The following is a 16,226-nucleotide window of genomic DNA, read 5'->3' on the forward strand; positions in this document are numbered from 1 at the left end:
ATCACTCACCGTCAATCAATCACTGTCTCAATCTCACTAACTCTCACACGATACAACTATCTCTCTCTCACTGACTCACTCAAATAATCTCTCTCTAGCACTCAATCTACAGTATCACACACCTATCAAACTAACTCACTCTACAACTAACACTCAAAATCACTCAATCAATCTATATTTCTCTCTATCTCTCTCTCTCTCTGTAACTATAACTCTCTGGATCGGCTCTAAACTCAAAACGCAAGGCCGAGGGGTTCGCGCGGCCCCGATTTAAAGGTTTTGGGGCATCGTGTGCGCGCGCGTCGAGCCTGCACCGGACACCCGCGCGCGCGCACACAGACACGCGACGCTAGTGGAGAGCCTACCGTCATCTCCAACACGGATCTATCCACAATATCTTTTCTTCATTTATGAAGAAATACAACAATATCCACGGACTCGGTGCGCGCGCACAGGTTTCAAAATCAAGATCCATGGTGAGTGTTTCTTTTTTTCTTTGTTTTCTAAACATGATGATGGCGACGATCACATCACAGCTGGTAACGTGCGCGTGGAACGCTTACCGTCTGTCTTGCCTGTGGTGTGTGTGGAACAGGTCGGCGCCCGCGCGCGCGGGCGTGCACATACGAGCACGACGTCTAAGCTTAGATCTCACCGCAGACGTGTGTGAACTTCTTTGTGAAGGCGACATCGGGTCGTTGCGACCTTGGATCACTTGGCTTGTTTGTTTGGGGTCAGGGAAAGTTCATCCCCGCACACGTACGAGCACATACGTCTAAGCTTAGATCTCACCGTGGATGTGTGTAAACTTCTGTGTGAAGGCGATCTCGGATCACTTGGCTGATGTGTTTGGGGTCAGGAAAAGTGCATTCCCGCGCGTGCACGAGCACGTTACAAGCGCAAGCATGTGAACGTGCATGGGTGCTGCGTGTTTTCCCCAGGTTCTTCCCCTCTCACTGAGCACAGGCTGCGCACAGGCAGCCACTTGCTGCACGGATCAAACCTTCGGTTTGATATGAGCAGATTGGCGGACCCCCTGACTTTATTTGACTTTTGTGTTTTGTAATAACATGTTTTATGTGATCACTTGACCAGATCATGAGATTTTACAACTTTTCTGGGGTCTAGATGGATGAAATTTCTTGACAATGTAGGGAAGGACTTCATCTAATGTAAGACACAATAAAGACCACTTCGCGTAGATCTACGCGATTGGCACGCTGCGGCTTTAAATAGGTTCGCGTAGATCTACGCGATTGGCAGTCAATGTGTTAATGCTTAAAATCGAAAAAATCTTTACACCCTAAGTACCGGCCCACTTTCACCAATAAAATAAATCAAGAGAGAGTGCTTAAAACTTACTGAGATCCAGGTGGTCTTCAGGTTCCTGTTTAAGGTAGTTTTCAGGTTCCTGTTTAATAGAAACTGTCCTGGCTGGAGAACTGATCTTCACCTGCAGACTGGACTCCACACACTGGTCTGGAATGAAGGAATAAAATATGCACTTTAATAATAAGGACTTTGATGTGACATGAATAAGGACTTTCATAATTAGGACTATGATGTCACATGAATAAGGACTAGAGATAGCCCTAGAATGTCTGTGATCTTACATACATTTCATGTATTCCAAATACACAGTCATAGATCCCTCTGGACGACGCGCTGTGTAGTCACGATCTGCGCGGCCGTAAAAGAGCTCTAAACTCTGTCTATACTCACCCAATAATTAATTCCTAAGACTTGGAGTCAGATATTGTCCTCTAGTTTCATATCCATTTGAAAGTTCTGCCAGAAAATGTGTGTTTAGTCAAATATCTCCACTTTTCCACGAGCTGCACACGGACGACTTTCTGTACGGGCGAGGGGCCTGGAATGAGTGCAGGACTGAATATATCTAAACTTCCTTTAGGACGCACAAATGTTTGGGCACCAATTGGCAGGTGATGTGATTCATTACCTCGCACCAATCACAAACGCACCTGTCAATTGTGTGCCCCACTCGTTTGTGCTTCCCTGTGTCAATTTGTGATGACGTTTGTGGTGATCAGAGGAAGTTTTGATAAATTCGGTCCTTCACTCAAGTCTGGCCCCTCGCCCGTACAGAAAGTCGTCCGTGTGCACAGCAGCTCGTGGAAAAGTGGAGATATTTCACTAAACACACGTTTTCTGGCAGAACTTTCAAATGGATATGAAACTAGAGGACAAAATATGACTCCAAGTCTTAATTAATTAATTATTGGGTGAGTACAGACGGAGTTTAGAGCACCTTTACGGCCGCGCAGATCGTCACTACACAGCGCGTCGTCCAGAGGGATCTATGACTGTGTATTTGGAATACATGAAATCGCAGAGATCATAGGACTAGAGACTAAATATAGAGACTATACATATTTATGATATTAAACTTTATAAGTAGGTATAATAATATTGTTGCTGTGCGGTGGAAATCTATTATGTCCAAACTGTAACTTTTCAGGATTCAAATTCAGAAATAGCAGATCAAAAGCTTGTAGATCTGCAATTTTTGCTACTTTTGTGTGACACTGTAGTATGATGAATTAGGGCATTCATTTACCCCAAAAAAACGGGGTTAAAATATGGAGATACAAGGTTTCTGCCCGACAGCAACGATATGCAAAAAAGGAAACACAGCTGCTATAATAGAACAGTGAGAATCATGTAGATCTCAGGATTCACATAGGAACGGTGTGGCTCCAATGATGATCTCTGACTTCATGTGACCACATGGATTAAGATTCTCGTTGAGACATATTTACATCAATTAGATTCCATAACTCTGTGTGTGTGTGAGTGAGTGAGTGAGTGAGTGAGTGAGTGAGTGTGTGTGTGTGTGTGTGTGTGTGTGTGTGTGTGTGTATGTCACAGGAGTGGGACGAGGAGTTAATCTCAGTCATCAAAACAGAGCCTACTGGCCGGTCTATTGATCTACAAGCAATGATCCCCAAAAACAGATCTACAACCTAACAACACCTCACCATGCAAACGCTGTGTCATAGCTGCAGTGTGTAGTTTGATGTTGTGTGTGTAACAGACATACCTGCAGTGTGTCGTTCAGTGTTGTGTAGTGTCTCTATCTCTCTCTGGAAGAGGTTGCACATGAACTCTGCAGCCGCACTGAGGCGCTCCAACACAAACACTCTGACAAGCTTCACACAACAAACATCAGCACCACGCTGCTGTTTGTCCAAAACACACAATAGCTCCTCTCCCACCGACGTCATGTGTTCATTTATCTTCAGCCGTACAGACTCCATTGTTTTTACCTCCATTATGAGACGTTTTCACCTCCTTTGTGAGACGGTTTTCACCTCCTTTATGACACGTTTTCACCTCCTTTGTGAGACGGTTTAAACCTCCTTTATGGAACAGTTTTCACCTCCTTTATGAGACAGTTTTACCCATAGACATATAAAGGTAGACGCCTCCTTCGGCTCTGAGGCATTGGTATCACGGGGGCCATTTTAGCGTAGGAAAGCTTCCCTGAAGCTTCCGCGTGTGTCACAGAAGGGGGCGTTCGGTAGGTTTCTATATCTATGGTTTTACCTCCTTTACGACAGCAGTGTTCCGTCAGCAAATATAACGGAGCAAATATAAGACTTCCGGTGGACGATCTCTTCAGAATAAGAGTACCCTCTAGAGCAAAAAGGAGCCATTGAAAAACGGTTAATTTGCACATTAAAACTATAAATTAAGCATTTAAACGACATATTATGGTTCTACACAACACATATTATGTTTCTGTGTAACAAAAACGGTTTTTTAAACATTAATAATTTATCTAAATGGATAAATGGTCAGAAAAGGTCAGAAAAGGGCCGTTTTCAGACAATAGTGTCTACAAATTGGACACTGGACAGGAGACGGTGCTTGGCGCCGGAACTTCGGAGGTACGCACGCGTTCGGGGAGAGCCCCTCTACACCGCCACACTCTCCGCTAAGCGGGAGAGCTGTATTTTGAAAAGTGGCGGGCCGTCCAGTGAGGTCAGGGGTCAGAAAAGGGCCGTTTTCAGACAATAGTATCTACAAATTGGACACTGGACAGGAGACGGTGCTTGGCGCCGGAACTTCGGAGGTACGCACGCGTTCGGGGAGAGTCCCTCTACACCGCCACACTCTCCGCTAAGCGGGAGAGCTGTATTTTGAAAAGTGGCGGGCCGTCCAGTGAGGTCAGGGGTCAGAAAAGGGCAGTTTTCTGACAATAGTGTATACAAATTGGACACTGGACACTGGACAGGAGACGGTGCTTGGCGCCGGAACTTCGGATGTACGCACGCGTTCGGGGAGAGCCCCTCTACACCGCCACACTCTCCGCTAAGCGGGAGAGCTGTATTTTGAAAAGTGGCGGGCCGTCCAGTGAGGTCAGGGGTCAGAAAAGGGCCGTTTTCAGACAATAGTGTCTACAAATTGCAAATTGGACAGGAGACGGTGCTTGGTGCCGGAACTTCGGAGGTACGCACGCGTTCGGGGAGAGCCCCTCTACACCGCCACACTCTCCGCTAAGCGGGAGAGCTGTATTTTGAAAAGTGGCGGGCCGTCCAGTGAGGTCAGGGGTCAGAAAAGGGCCCTTTTCAGACAATAGGGTCTACAAATTGGACACTGGACAGGAGACGGTGCTTGGCGCCGGAACTTCGGAGGTACGCACGCGTTCGGGGAGAGCCCCTCTACACCGCCACACTATCCGCTAAGCGGGAGAGCTGTATTTTGAAAAGTGGCGGGCCGTCCAGTGAGGTCAGGGGTCAGAAAAGGGCCGTTTTCAGACAATAGTGTCTACAAATTGGACACTGGACAGGAGACGGTGCTTGGCGCCGGAACTTCGGAGGTACGCACGCGTTCGGGGAGAGCCCCTCTACACCGCCACACTCTCCGCTAAGCGGGAGAGCTGTATTTTGAAAAGTGGCGGGCCGTCCAGTGAGGTCAGGGGTCAGAAAAGGGCCCTTTTCAGACAATAGTGTATACAAGTGGCCATACCCTAACCCAATAGTGTATACAAGTGGCCACACAACCCCACACCATAAAAGAATACAGACAGGCTTTGAAAGTTTAAAAAAATACCTTTTAATTACTCTTTACTAATAAAACAGTGTACAAATTATCAAAAACAGAATAAATATAAATACGCTGTGATGCCTGTGATATCCTGTAGCCTATCCTGTAGCCTACTTTGTCAATGAAATCTATGGCTGACTGCTTGTATATATATACATATACATATACATATATATACATACATATATATTATATTCAATGGTATTTGGGCTTTGTGCTCTAAAGAAATTGAGGGAAAAAAACACCATGCCATGAGAAACACCATGAGGCCAAGTGGCCTTGACCCTATAAAATGACGAAAACCCCCCCCCCACACACACACACACACTGTATTGTATTGTTAAATATGTTATAAACCCCCCACATGTTACACCTGTACAAGCTACTATTATTATTTATAGAAAGGGGATTGCCATCTTTGGCATTCCAATTTAAATCTGAAACCTGTTTACAGTCTAATCACAGTGGTTAAACATGGATGTATGGAAAATGTGCTAAGTGCCCATTGAATGTGGATCAAAGGCCAATTTCAATAACGACCTGTTAGGGCGTAGGCTAATTCTTATAAATACATCCATCAATGCAGTGGTGGAAAAAGTACTAAAATGTTTTACTTAAGTAAAAGTATCAATACTGCAATGTAGAAATACTCTGCAAAAGTAAAAGTCCTGAATTCTAAATGTAATTAAGTAAAAGTACTGGTATCAAAATGTAATTAAATATACAAATATTTTGCTTGTAGATCGGCTATTTTCAAATTGCCAAAGTTTAAATAGGGCTGAAGTGGTCTTGTATAAATATAAAAATCTTTTGCTTGTAGATCGGCTATTTTCAAATTTCCAAAGTTTAAATAGGGCTGAAGTGGTCTTGTAATTATAATCAAAAATATACAAAGTAACAAGTAACTAGTATAATATCTGCCTCTGAAATGTAGTGGAGTAGTACTTAGTTACTTTCCACCACTGTATACGTGTATTTTTCTAAATGCATAGTACAGTAATTGATTACATGTACTTAGTTACTTTCCACCACTGTATAAATGTCTTTTTCGAAATGCATGTATGTCTTTCATAAAACATTAAATGCGATGCTCTTACTTTGAAGGCAACCGGAAACCTTATATTTGCTAGCTCAAAAACCGGATGTGTTATATTTGCTACCGGAACGGAGCTCTTTACGACCCCGTTTTCACCAAGATCACAACACGCAGTAACTTCCGGGTTAACGTGTTTCACACATGCGCATTGAAGGATCCAGGCACTGTTGCCTTCTTAGTGCCTATCGCCCCCTGGTGGAAGAGGTGTGTACGTGAAGATAGAGCCTCCTGTAGCTGTGGAAAAATACTACACCTCTCCATTTGCCCATTTCAGAATAACAGAACTAATACTATAGCCTACTGTACATTTCTGTGCTATGGTTCCATAAAGTGACGAAGTGGACACTCAGGTTAGCTAAACTGCAATAAATGTATCATTAGATTGCATGTATGAGCCTACAGTCTGATCCTCCGAATGTTATAGAGTGTAAACCTAGAGGATCGAGTGACCGCTGAAATGTGTGCTGAGTCTGACTGTCCAGAACGGGTACACCCCCGCATTCCTAAACCCCCCCACTTATACACCCCCCCATTCCGAAAACCCCCCCCCCCCACTCCTACACCCCCCCACTCCGAATTTTTTTTTCGGAATGGGGGGGTGTAGGAGTGGGGGGGTTTTGAAATTTTGAAATAAACCCTGCCATTCCGAAAAATAGATATAAAAAAAAAATATATATAATTTTTTTTTTTTTTTTTTTTTTTGCGGGGCTCCCCCAAGTTTGGGAGCCCGGCAAAAAAAAATGTTTTTTTTTTTTTTTTTTTTTCAATAGAAAAAAAAAACCGAGGAGGGAGTATTAATATATTAAAGTATTCTGGCGCAGCTGTTCACCCCCCCCCACCTGCGTGACCCCCCCCCCCCCCCCCACCGGGACCCCCCCCCGGACCCCCCCCCCCAGGCCCAAGGTGTCACTCATAATAATTTTATATTTTGCGCTTTGACACAGAGCGGTTGAGATTTCATTAAGCCAGATCTTTGTCAATTTTACTTGAATTCTTATCATTTTAATGTTTATATGATCTGTAAAATGTAGATTTTCATTTGGTAGCAGTCATGCATTTATTGTAATTTATTATAATGTATTTCTTATTTTCTGTCATTTATTTCCACGCACGTAACATTATCTGTCTGTCTGTCTGTCTGTCTGTCTGTCTGTCTGTCTGTCTGTCTGTCTGTCTGTCTGTCTGTCTGTGTGCGTGCGTGTGCGCACAGACAGACAGACAGACATCTTTCCTCTACAAATGAGACTAACAAGTCAGTCGAATCCCATGCTATAAGCTTGTAGATCTGCTGTTTTTGAAAGCATCAGAATCACGTGCGCCTGGAGGGAGCGCACACGCGCGCAATATTAAAGTCTTCTGGCGCAGCTGTTCACCCCCCCCCCCCCCCCCCCCACCGGGACCTATCTATCTATCTATATATCCATCTATCTATCTATCCATCTATCCATCTATCTATCTATCATTCATCTGTCACAAGGCTTTTCAGCCCAAGGACCCCCTAGCTGCCGTCCACTCATCAGTGGGCTGATTGGCACAGTATTAAAGCAACGCACCTCCAAACACAGTTAGCTGTCTGTCTCTCCACACTGGTCTATTATCAGTCCAGGCTGGCCTGTTGGGCCCGCCTGTGTTCTCATCGCGCATTAGCGCAGGTATGTCTCTCCATCTTGCTGTTTATGCAATTGTCTTATGCTGCGTAGTGCATGGTCTTGAACTTGACCATGAGCGTTTGTGTCCTTTGTAGCCCTGGTGTGTCAACCCATCTTGTTGGCGTTTTGCGCCGGGCGTGCAGTGCTTCATGCTACACAACGGGTACGTTGGTGGTCCTCCTTCTCCGCAGTATAGCAAGTTAATTTCAGGCACTATAATAACCATGGCCCTTTATTATTACAGTTTGTCTCCTACCGGTGTTCGCCGCTGCAGGCAGTCCATTGTGGCTTACGCCTTTGCTGCACCGCGGTACGTGACTGTCTCTCTCTGCTCCTGTCACCCGTCTTAATGAATATTAGTATTATACTGTAAATGGTAGAATGACACGGCCGTTTGTCCTTTCGGGCACCGTGATACTCCACTGCTGCTTTGCGGGTTTCCAATAACCCACGCATTAAGAACCCTCTCACACTGATAATCCATTCTGAGGTTCCCCTCCAGCTGAGCTTATGCCCTTATATGGGTGAACGTATTCTTTTCTGACGCATTGGTCCACACTCTCAGGCTCACAGCCAGCCTCCCTGTTTATTTTGTTTTAGTGTTATTGCTTATTTTGTTATTGTTTATTTAGTGTTGTTTCTTTGGTTTGGTTTATTTTCATGAGATTGTAGGCCTACAGACGGCATTCTATTATAACTTGCAGCACTGGCCCTATAGGCAAATAGATTTTATTAAGTGCATTGCCCGATTGTTTTTTTCTTATTAAATGTTTTGTTACTTTTATTATTGATGAGATTACCCTGTTACCATTATTACAATAAAGCTTTTTGTACTTTTTACTTTTCTGCCTTTTTATAATTGTACAACGAACTTGTGTGAGGAGTAATATATGTTCAGGTGGTTGGTTTACATTATAAATATTTCCTGGGGTGCTACTCCCCAGGTGTTGGCTATATTATATAATTATTCATACCGCCCTGCTACACTTGCATGCATGTATGAGGTGGGTTAATAATTATTTGAATAAAAGTATATTTTCAGCTCATTCTGTTCAGTCCATAAATGTTGTGTTCAGAATAATAAAAAACATAGTGTCATTATTATTATTATTATTATTATTATTATTATTAGTAGTAGTAGTAGTATTACGTTATTATTACTACTACTATTATGCTATTATTACTGTTATTATTATTATTATTAGTAGTAGTAGTAGTAGTAGTAGTAGTATTAAGTTATTATTATTACTACTACTATTATGCTATTATTACTGTTATTATTATTATTATTATATTTGTCAGTGTGTTTGTGTGTGTCAGTAAAAAAGGCCAGTAGAGAGAGAGAGAGAGAGAGAGAGAGAGAGAGAGAGAGAGAGAGAGAGAGAGAGAGAGAGAGAGAGAGAGAGAGAGAGAGAGAGAGAGAGAGAGAGAGAGAGAGAGAGAGAGAGAGAGAGAGAGAGAGAGAGAGAGAGAGAGCATGTGTCTCTACAGAGAGAGAGAGCGCACTGGGGTAGAGCGAGCATGTGTCTCTACAGAGAGAGAGAGCGCACTGGGGTAGAGCGAGCATGTGTCTCTACAGAGAGAGAGAGCGCACTGGGGTAGAGCGAGCATGTGTCTCTACAGAGAGAGAGAGCGCACTGGGGTAGAGCGAGCATGTGTCTCTACAGAGAGAGAGAGCGCACTGGGGTAGAGCGAGCGTGTGTCTCTACAGAGAGAGAGAGCGCACTGGGGTAGAGCGAGCGTGTGTCTCTACAGAGAGAGAGAGCGCACTGGGGTAGAGCGAGCATGTGTCTGTACAGAGAGAGAGAGAGAGAGAGAGAGAGAGAGAGAGAGCGTATTTGGGTAGAGTGACTAAATTAACGTGAATTAATGTATCCCCTAGCTGCTAGATTGATATTTAGATCTTAGTTGGTTCAGAGAAACGTGGCACATTTATCAGTACTGATTAATAATAATTATAATATTATAGATAATAATATAATCATTTAATTCCGAGATGAACTCGATAGATAGAGATAGATAGATATATAGATAGATATATGGGCAAAAGTGACGGTTTTAAGTAACGTCAGGGTTAACTGCGTGTGTTTGTTTGTGCATTATGGCCGCTGACTTTTGAGACAGACAGACAGACAGACACCCAGGCTGTGGTAGATCGGTGGTAGACGTCTGTCTGTCTGTCAAGTTGTGAGCTTGTAGATCGGCTATTTTCAAGCCTATAAAATATGTCTGGAGTGGTTAATATGGCTAATAGTTGACATCTGCAACTGCAAAGTAGCCTAACTACTAGGACTAAAGTGTAGTTAGTTACTTTCATAACTGGCTGAAGTGGACAGTGGTGGAGAAAGTACTCAAAGGTTTTACTTAAGTAAAACATTTGAGTACTTTTTCCACCACTGATGCGTATATTACTTCATGTGAGATGTGACGAGATGTGGGTTAATTAACGAGAAAACATCTGAGGAACCTGAGCATGTGAGCGTCTCTGAGAGTAGGCCTACGTGATTACTGACCCGTCAATCAACGTGCGCGCATTAATAATGATAATAGCATGATAATAATATTTTTTTTATTATTCTGAATACAATATTAATGGACTGAACCTGAATGGTAATAACAAATGACGTTGTGGTCTTGGTCTGATGAACAGCTGCGCCAGAAGACTTTAATATTGCGCGCGTGCGCGCTCCCTCCTCGCGCACGTGATTCTGATGCTTTCAAAAACAGCAGATCTACAAGCTCATAGCATGGGATTCGACTTACTTGTTAGTCTCATTTGTAGAGGAAAGATGTCTGTCTGTCTGTCTGTCTGTGCGCACACGCACACACACACACAGACAGACACGCACACACACAGACAGACAGACAGACAGACAGACAGACAGACAGACAGACAGACACCAAAAAATAGCCAATCTACGAGCTCTGTAGCGCGATAGATAGATAGACAGACAGACAGACAGACAGACTAGACAGACAGACAGACAGACAGACAGACAGACAGACAGACAGACAGACAGACAGACAGACAGACAGACAGACAGACAGACAGACAGACAGACAGACAGATAGATAATGTTACGTGCTTGGAAATAAATGACAGAAAATAAGAAATAAATTATAATAAATTACAATAAATGCATGACTGCTACCAAATGAAAATCTACATTTTACAGATCATATAAACATTAAAATGATAAGAATTCAAGTAAAATTGACAAAGATCTGGCTTAATGAAATCTCAACCGCTCTGTGTCAAAGCGCAAAATATAAAATTATTATGAGTGACACCTTGGGCCTGGGGGGGGGGTCCTGGGGGGGTCCCGGTGGGGGGGGGGGGGGGCACGCAGGTGGGGGGAGGTGAACAGCTGCGCCAGAATACTTTAATATATTAATACTCCCTCCTCGTTTTTTTTTTCTATTGAAAAAAAAAAAAAAAAAAAAAATATTTTTTGCCGGGCTCCCAAACTTGGGGGAGCCCCACAAAAAAAAAAAAAAAAAAAAAAAATTATATATATATATTTTTTTTATATCTATTTTTCGGAATGGCAGGGTTTATTTCAAATTTTCAAAACCCCCCCACTCCTACACCCCCCCATTCCGAAAAAAAAATTCGGAGTGGGGGGGTGTAGGAGTGGGGGGGGGGGGTTTTCGGAATGGGGGTGTGTATAAGTGGGGGGGTTTAGGAATGCGGGGGTGTACCCGTCCAGAACATACATGGGTAACTAGCGGCCCGGGGGTCACGTGCGGCCCCCACCTTCACTGCAGTTTAATATCGGAATATCGATATTATTATATATATATATATCATATATATATTATTGATTTCAGCTGTTACAATTTCAAACATGCAAACATGACCCGCTTTAATTACTTCAGTCTATATTAGTAGCTTAATGACTAGTATTACAATTTTATTGTCATTTTATTTGCCTGATGAAGACCTAGAAGGTCGAAACGTGAGTTTCTTGGAGCTTGAGAACAGTGTGCGGATCTTCCTTCTTCTTTTTCTTGATTCTTCCCTCGATGTCCAGCACCTGGCCTAAATACAGGCGTGGGATGTGCACACAATCTTCTCTTTGAATTGTCATTTTATGTCCAATGTATTTGTATTTAAGTTCATAAAGTTAACATAATTATTATGATATATATATATACTCAAATGCATATACTAAATGCATTTGAAATTAAATAAAAATGTTACTTTGAGGATTCCAATTAAAAAATAGCAAAAAATAATTCAGGATCCAATAAAAAAATAGCAAAAATTGCAGATCTAGAAGCTCAATGCATCGCACTGTGACGTGTTTTGGGCTTGTAGATCGGCTATTTTTGCTATTTTTGTGTGACAAAGAATGACGAAGTATAGGCAATTTCTAAAAAAAAAGTTAAATACAGAGATAAGAGGTTTCTGTACAGTATATGCAATGTGGCCCTCTGGAGTGAGAGTGGAAATATAGTGGCTCTCTCCATCATCAAAGTTGCATCACCCCTGGTCCAGAACAACAACAACAAGGTTCTTGGCCGTTGGAACCAAAGTCACCAGGGCGCTGTCTATGGAAATATTTCCATGAGGGCAAGTCTGGACAGGTTTTAATTGTGCGCAGCTAATTGGGCAGTCCTTATTGTCAAGACTCTGCCTGATGAAATTAATCTTATGCCTGGGTTCATTAATTTAGTTTGTGTGTTTGTGGAGCTGCCTTTTAGATCAGACAATCAGCCAAGGGACATTTGGTCACGTGGGAGCGGAGACTGAGGAGGTGAAGATGCCTCAGGCTTCACTCTTGTTTTTCTCCTCACACTTCCACTGGAACTGCATGGTGGTCGGCTGCATCATGGGCCTCTTTCTCAAACGTATACGTATAGTCCAGGCACAGACCCATTTGAGAAGGTTTTGTGCCGTGGACCCCCATAAAAAAAAGATATGTCAAGATTATTTGTCCAAAATAGCCTATCTACAAGCTCACAAACGCATCGCATCGTGCCACGTTGTGACATTATGTAGATCAGCTATTTTTTAATAGCCAAACTATAAAACAGGGCTTTACAGTACGTGTTTCAAACGGTTCCTCGTTTTTCAGGGGACCCCCTGGAATACCCTCAAGGACCCGTGGGGGGGGTTCCAAAGCCCACTTTGAGAACCACTGTCTTAAGACATTGAGGCTAATAGAGATCTTGGGGGCCAGTGCCACAGACATGTCACTCAGATACTGCCTCTATACTGTCATTGACCCTGACCTTATTATCTCCGCCAGGACAGAAGGTCGGTAGGCAGAGATGATGATTTTGTCTGTCTGTCTGTCTGTCTGTCTGTCTGTCTGTCTGTCTGCCTGCATCTGTCTAAGTACAAGTTATCTAAATTTAATTTTAACCTTTGCATAAGACTGCATGGTCACGCACGCACGCACGCACGCACGCACGCACGCACGCACGCACGCACGCACGCACGCACGCACGCACACACGCACACACACACACACACACACACACACACACACACACACACACACACACACACACACACACGAAAGCATTGTTAATGTATAGTTAGGCCCCCTGTGCCTCTACTACTTCTGCCTCTGCCCAGATGGGTGGTGTGAGAGATTACGTAATGCCATTGGGTGGCACAGGGGGGGATGGGCACAGCACTGATATGGGTGTTGGCGAAGGATTACGTAGTGGCACAAGGGTGGCACAGGGGAACGGGCACAGCACTATGTATAACATGTAACAACTGGACAATAGGTTTAGAAAGGGGGAGGTGGGCCGTAATAGACAGAAGGAGGACAGTCATGAGGGCTTCTCTCTACATACACCTGCTTCTATACCTTTCGTACCTGACCTTGATGTTGTTCTCTTCATTCTGTCCTTTGTGTTCCTCCTCAGTTTCCTCTTCTTGTGAGTTACAGGCACGGTTTAATCTCAACAGAATGCACAAGCCGGGGGATTTTCTTCTGGGCGGCATACCACTGGGAGCCACAGGAGGTAATTCCTACATGTGGCCTTTAAACGAGACAACGCGTAGGAGGCATCTAATCGACTGAATTGTACACATTATGTTTAACCAGGGCACTTAGGTCCAAAACAGAATACCAGGCTACACCACCCTGGGATTTTCACTCAGAGAATACCACAACATTCACAGTTCAGAATACGCAACGTCAAGTTTAAAAGAGGAGCAGAGACGTGTTTCCAGTTCATAATATATGCTATTTTATTTAGGCTCAGAGCAGGTGCTTCAATACCTTAATAATTTAAGCAAAAATACTTAACCACATGGAACCTAGATTCATATATTCACAGAAAATAGCCAATCTAGCACCGGTAAAACGGGCATATCTACTGTGATAGAGCAGACCACTAGGACATTGGTTCTTGTACTGTAGCATATATATTACTGTGATAGAACAGACCACTAGGACATTGGTTCTCAGACATTTTCAGCTGAGACACAAAACATACACATGGTGACTCAGACGTACAAAAAAAATCCATTATGAACAAACTATTTTAAACACTATTTAACAGTGAACATTGTTGTGAGTTTTTTTCCCGTAAAAAACGGCTTGCATTTGCGCCTTGCATTTAACACCTATTATTTCTATAATTACTACACATTTCTAAAGAACCTGTGGATATCCTTGTCATTCTGGGCATACACAAGAAGTTGAATATTTGAATGATATAGCACACATAAAGGAACTGTAGTGGTGAAACATTAATTAAACAAAAACAAAACGAGGGATAAAAGGGGATCTGAGTCTATAAAGACAACTCTATAATGACACAAAACTCTGTAGTATATAAACATGTAATCAAACTAAGCGACGATGTACACTGTCTCCCTGGCAACCACCATATTATTTACTATGATATCGTAACAATCTCAACAACACACAGGTCAACACACAGTGAACAGCTACACAAATGCAGCAGCTTGTCAGCACCTTACTGCACCATTATTTACTGCATATCAATGATAATAATAATTATAAGATGAATATGAATGCATATGATTTGTTAAATCCTGACAAATGTGGACAGACACAGTGATGCTCATATTGTACTACCAGTAACTGAGTATGTAAATGAGCTGGAAGGAATAATGCTATAAAGATAAATAAAAAGAGAATACATTCCATCATGTTGAATAGAAAATAAGATCCATACATAAATAAAACAATAACTATTAATGTTTATTTTATTCAGTCATGTTGATATTGTCAGATGTTATTCCTCTGCTTTAGTATCCTTGTAATTGTCATCCTGGATTAGACTGAATGATCATATGTCTTAAACTGAAGACATTCCCCCTGTATGAGTCCTCATGTGTCTTTTAAGATTACCCATTTCAGTAAAGCCTTTACCACAAACTGTACAAGAAAAGGGCTTTTCGCCTGCATGAGTCATCATGTGTGTTTTTAGATGACCCTTGTGAGCACAGCCTTTACCACATACTGTACAAGAAAATGGCTTTTCGCCTGTATGAATCCTCATGTGTCTTTTAAGATTACCCATTTCAGTAAAGCCTTTATCACATACTGTACAAGACAATGGCCTTTCGCCTGTATGAATCATCATGTGTGTTTTTAGATTATCCTTGCGAGCACAGCCTTTACCACATACTGTACAAGAAAAGGGCTTTTCGCCTGTATGTATCCTCATGTGTTTTTTTAGATTATCCTTGCGAGCACAGCCTTTACCACATACTGTACAAGAAAAGGGCTTTTCGCCTGTATGTATCCTCATGTGTGTTTTTAGATTTTCCTTGTGAGCATAGCCTTTACCACAAACACTACAAGCAAAGGGCGTTTCCCCTGTGTGAATCACTGTGTGACTCTTAAGATTTCCCTTTGTATTAAACATTTTGCCACACTCTGTACAACTAAAACTTTTCTTCCCTGTGAGACTTGTCATGGAGTGAGTTTGTTTCTGTGATTTCAGGTCCTGGTCCTGGGACAGCTTGCGCTGTCCTCCCACATTGTGTGTCTTGTGTGATTTCAGTGTGTTTAATGCTGACTGATATCCCCTAGTCTCCTCCCACTCATCACTGTCTTCAGTGTCTGATTCAGAACAGTGTGAAGAGAGGAGCTGGTCATCACTAGTTGGTTGTGATGTTCCACAGTCCTCTAAATCAGCTTGTGTTTTCATGTGTTCAGTTGAGGTGCTGGCTACAGGCTCTGTCTCTCTGTTTTCATCATCATCTTCGTTTTTCACTGCTAGTAATGTCAATGTTGACCCACAAGCCTCTTCTGGTCTTTGAAGTAGCTCCTCCTGTTCTTCTTTAATCTGTGGAGGTTCTGGTTCCTCCTGGACCAGATTGGGGCTCCGCTCGTCTTCAGGTGAAACCTCCTCTTTACACACAGGTACATGCAGGAAGTCTAGGAAAAATATTCAATGAGACTCTATAA

This window comes from Gymnoscopelus braueri, assembly GCF_963280865.1.
Source record: "Gymnoscopelus braueri genome assembly, chromosome: 16".
NCBI lineage: Eukaryota > Metazoa > Chordata > Actinopteri > Myctophiformes > Myctophidae > Gymnoscopelus > Gymnoscopelus braueri.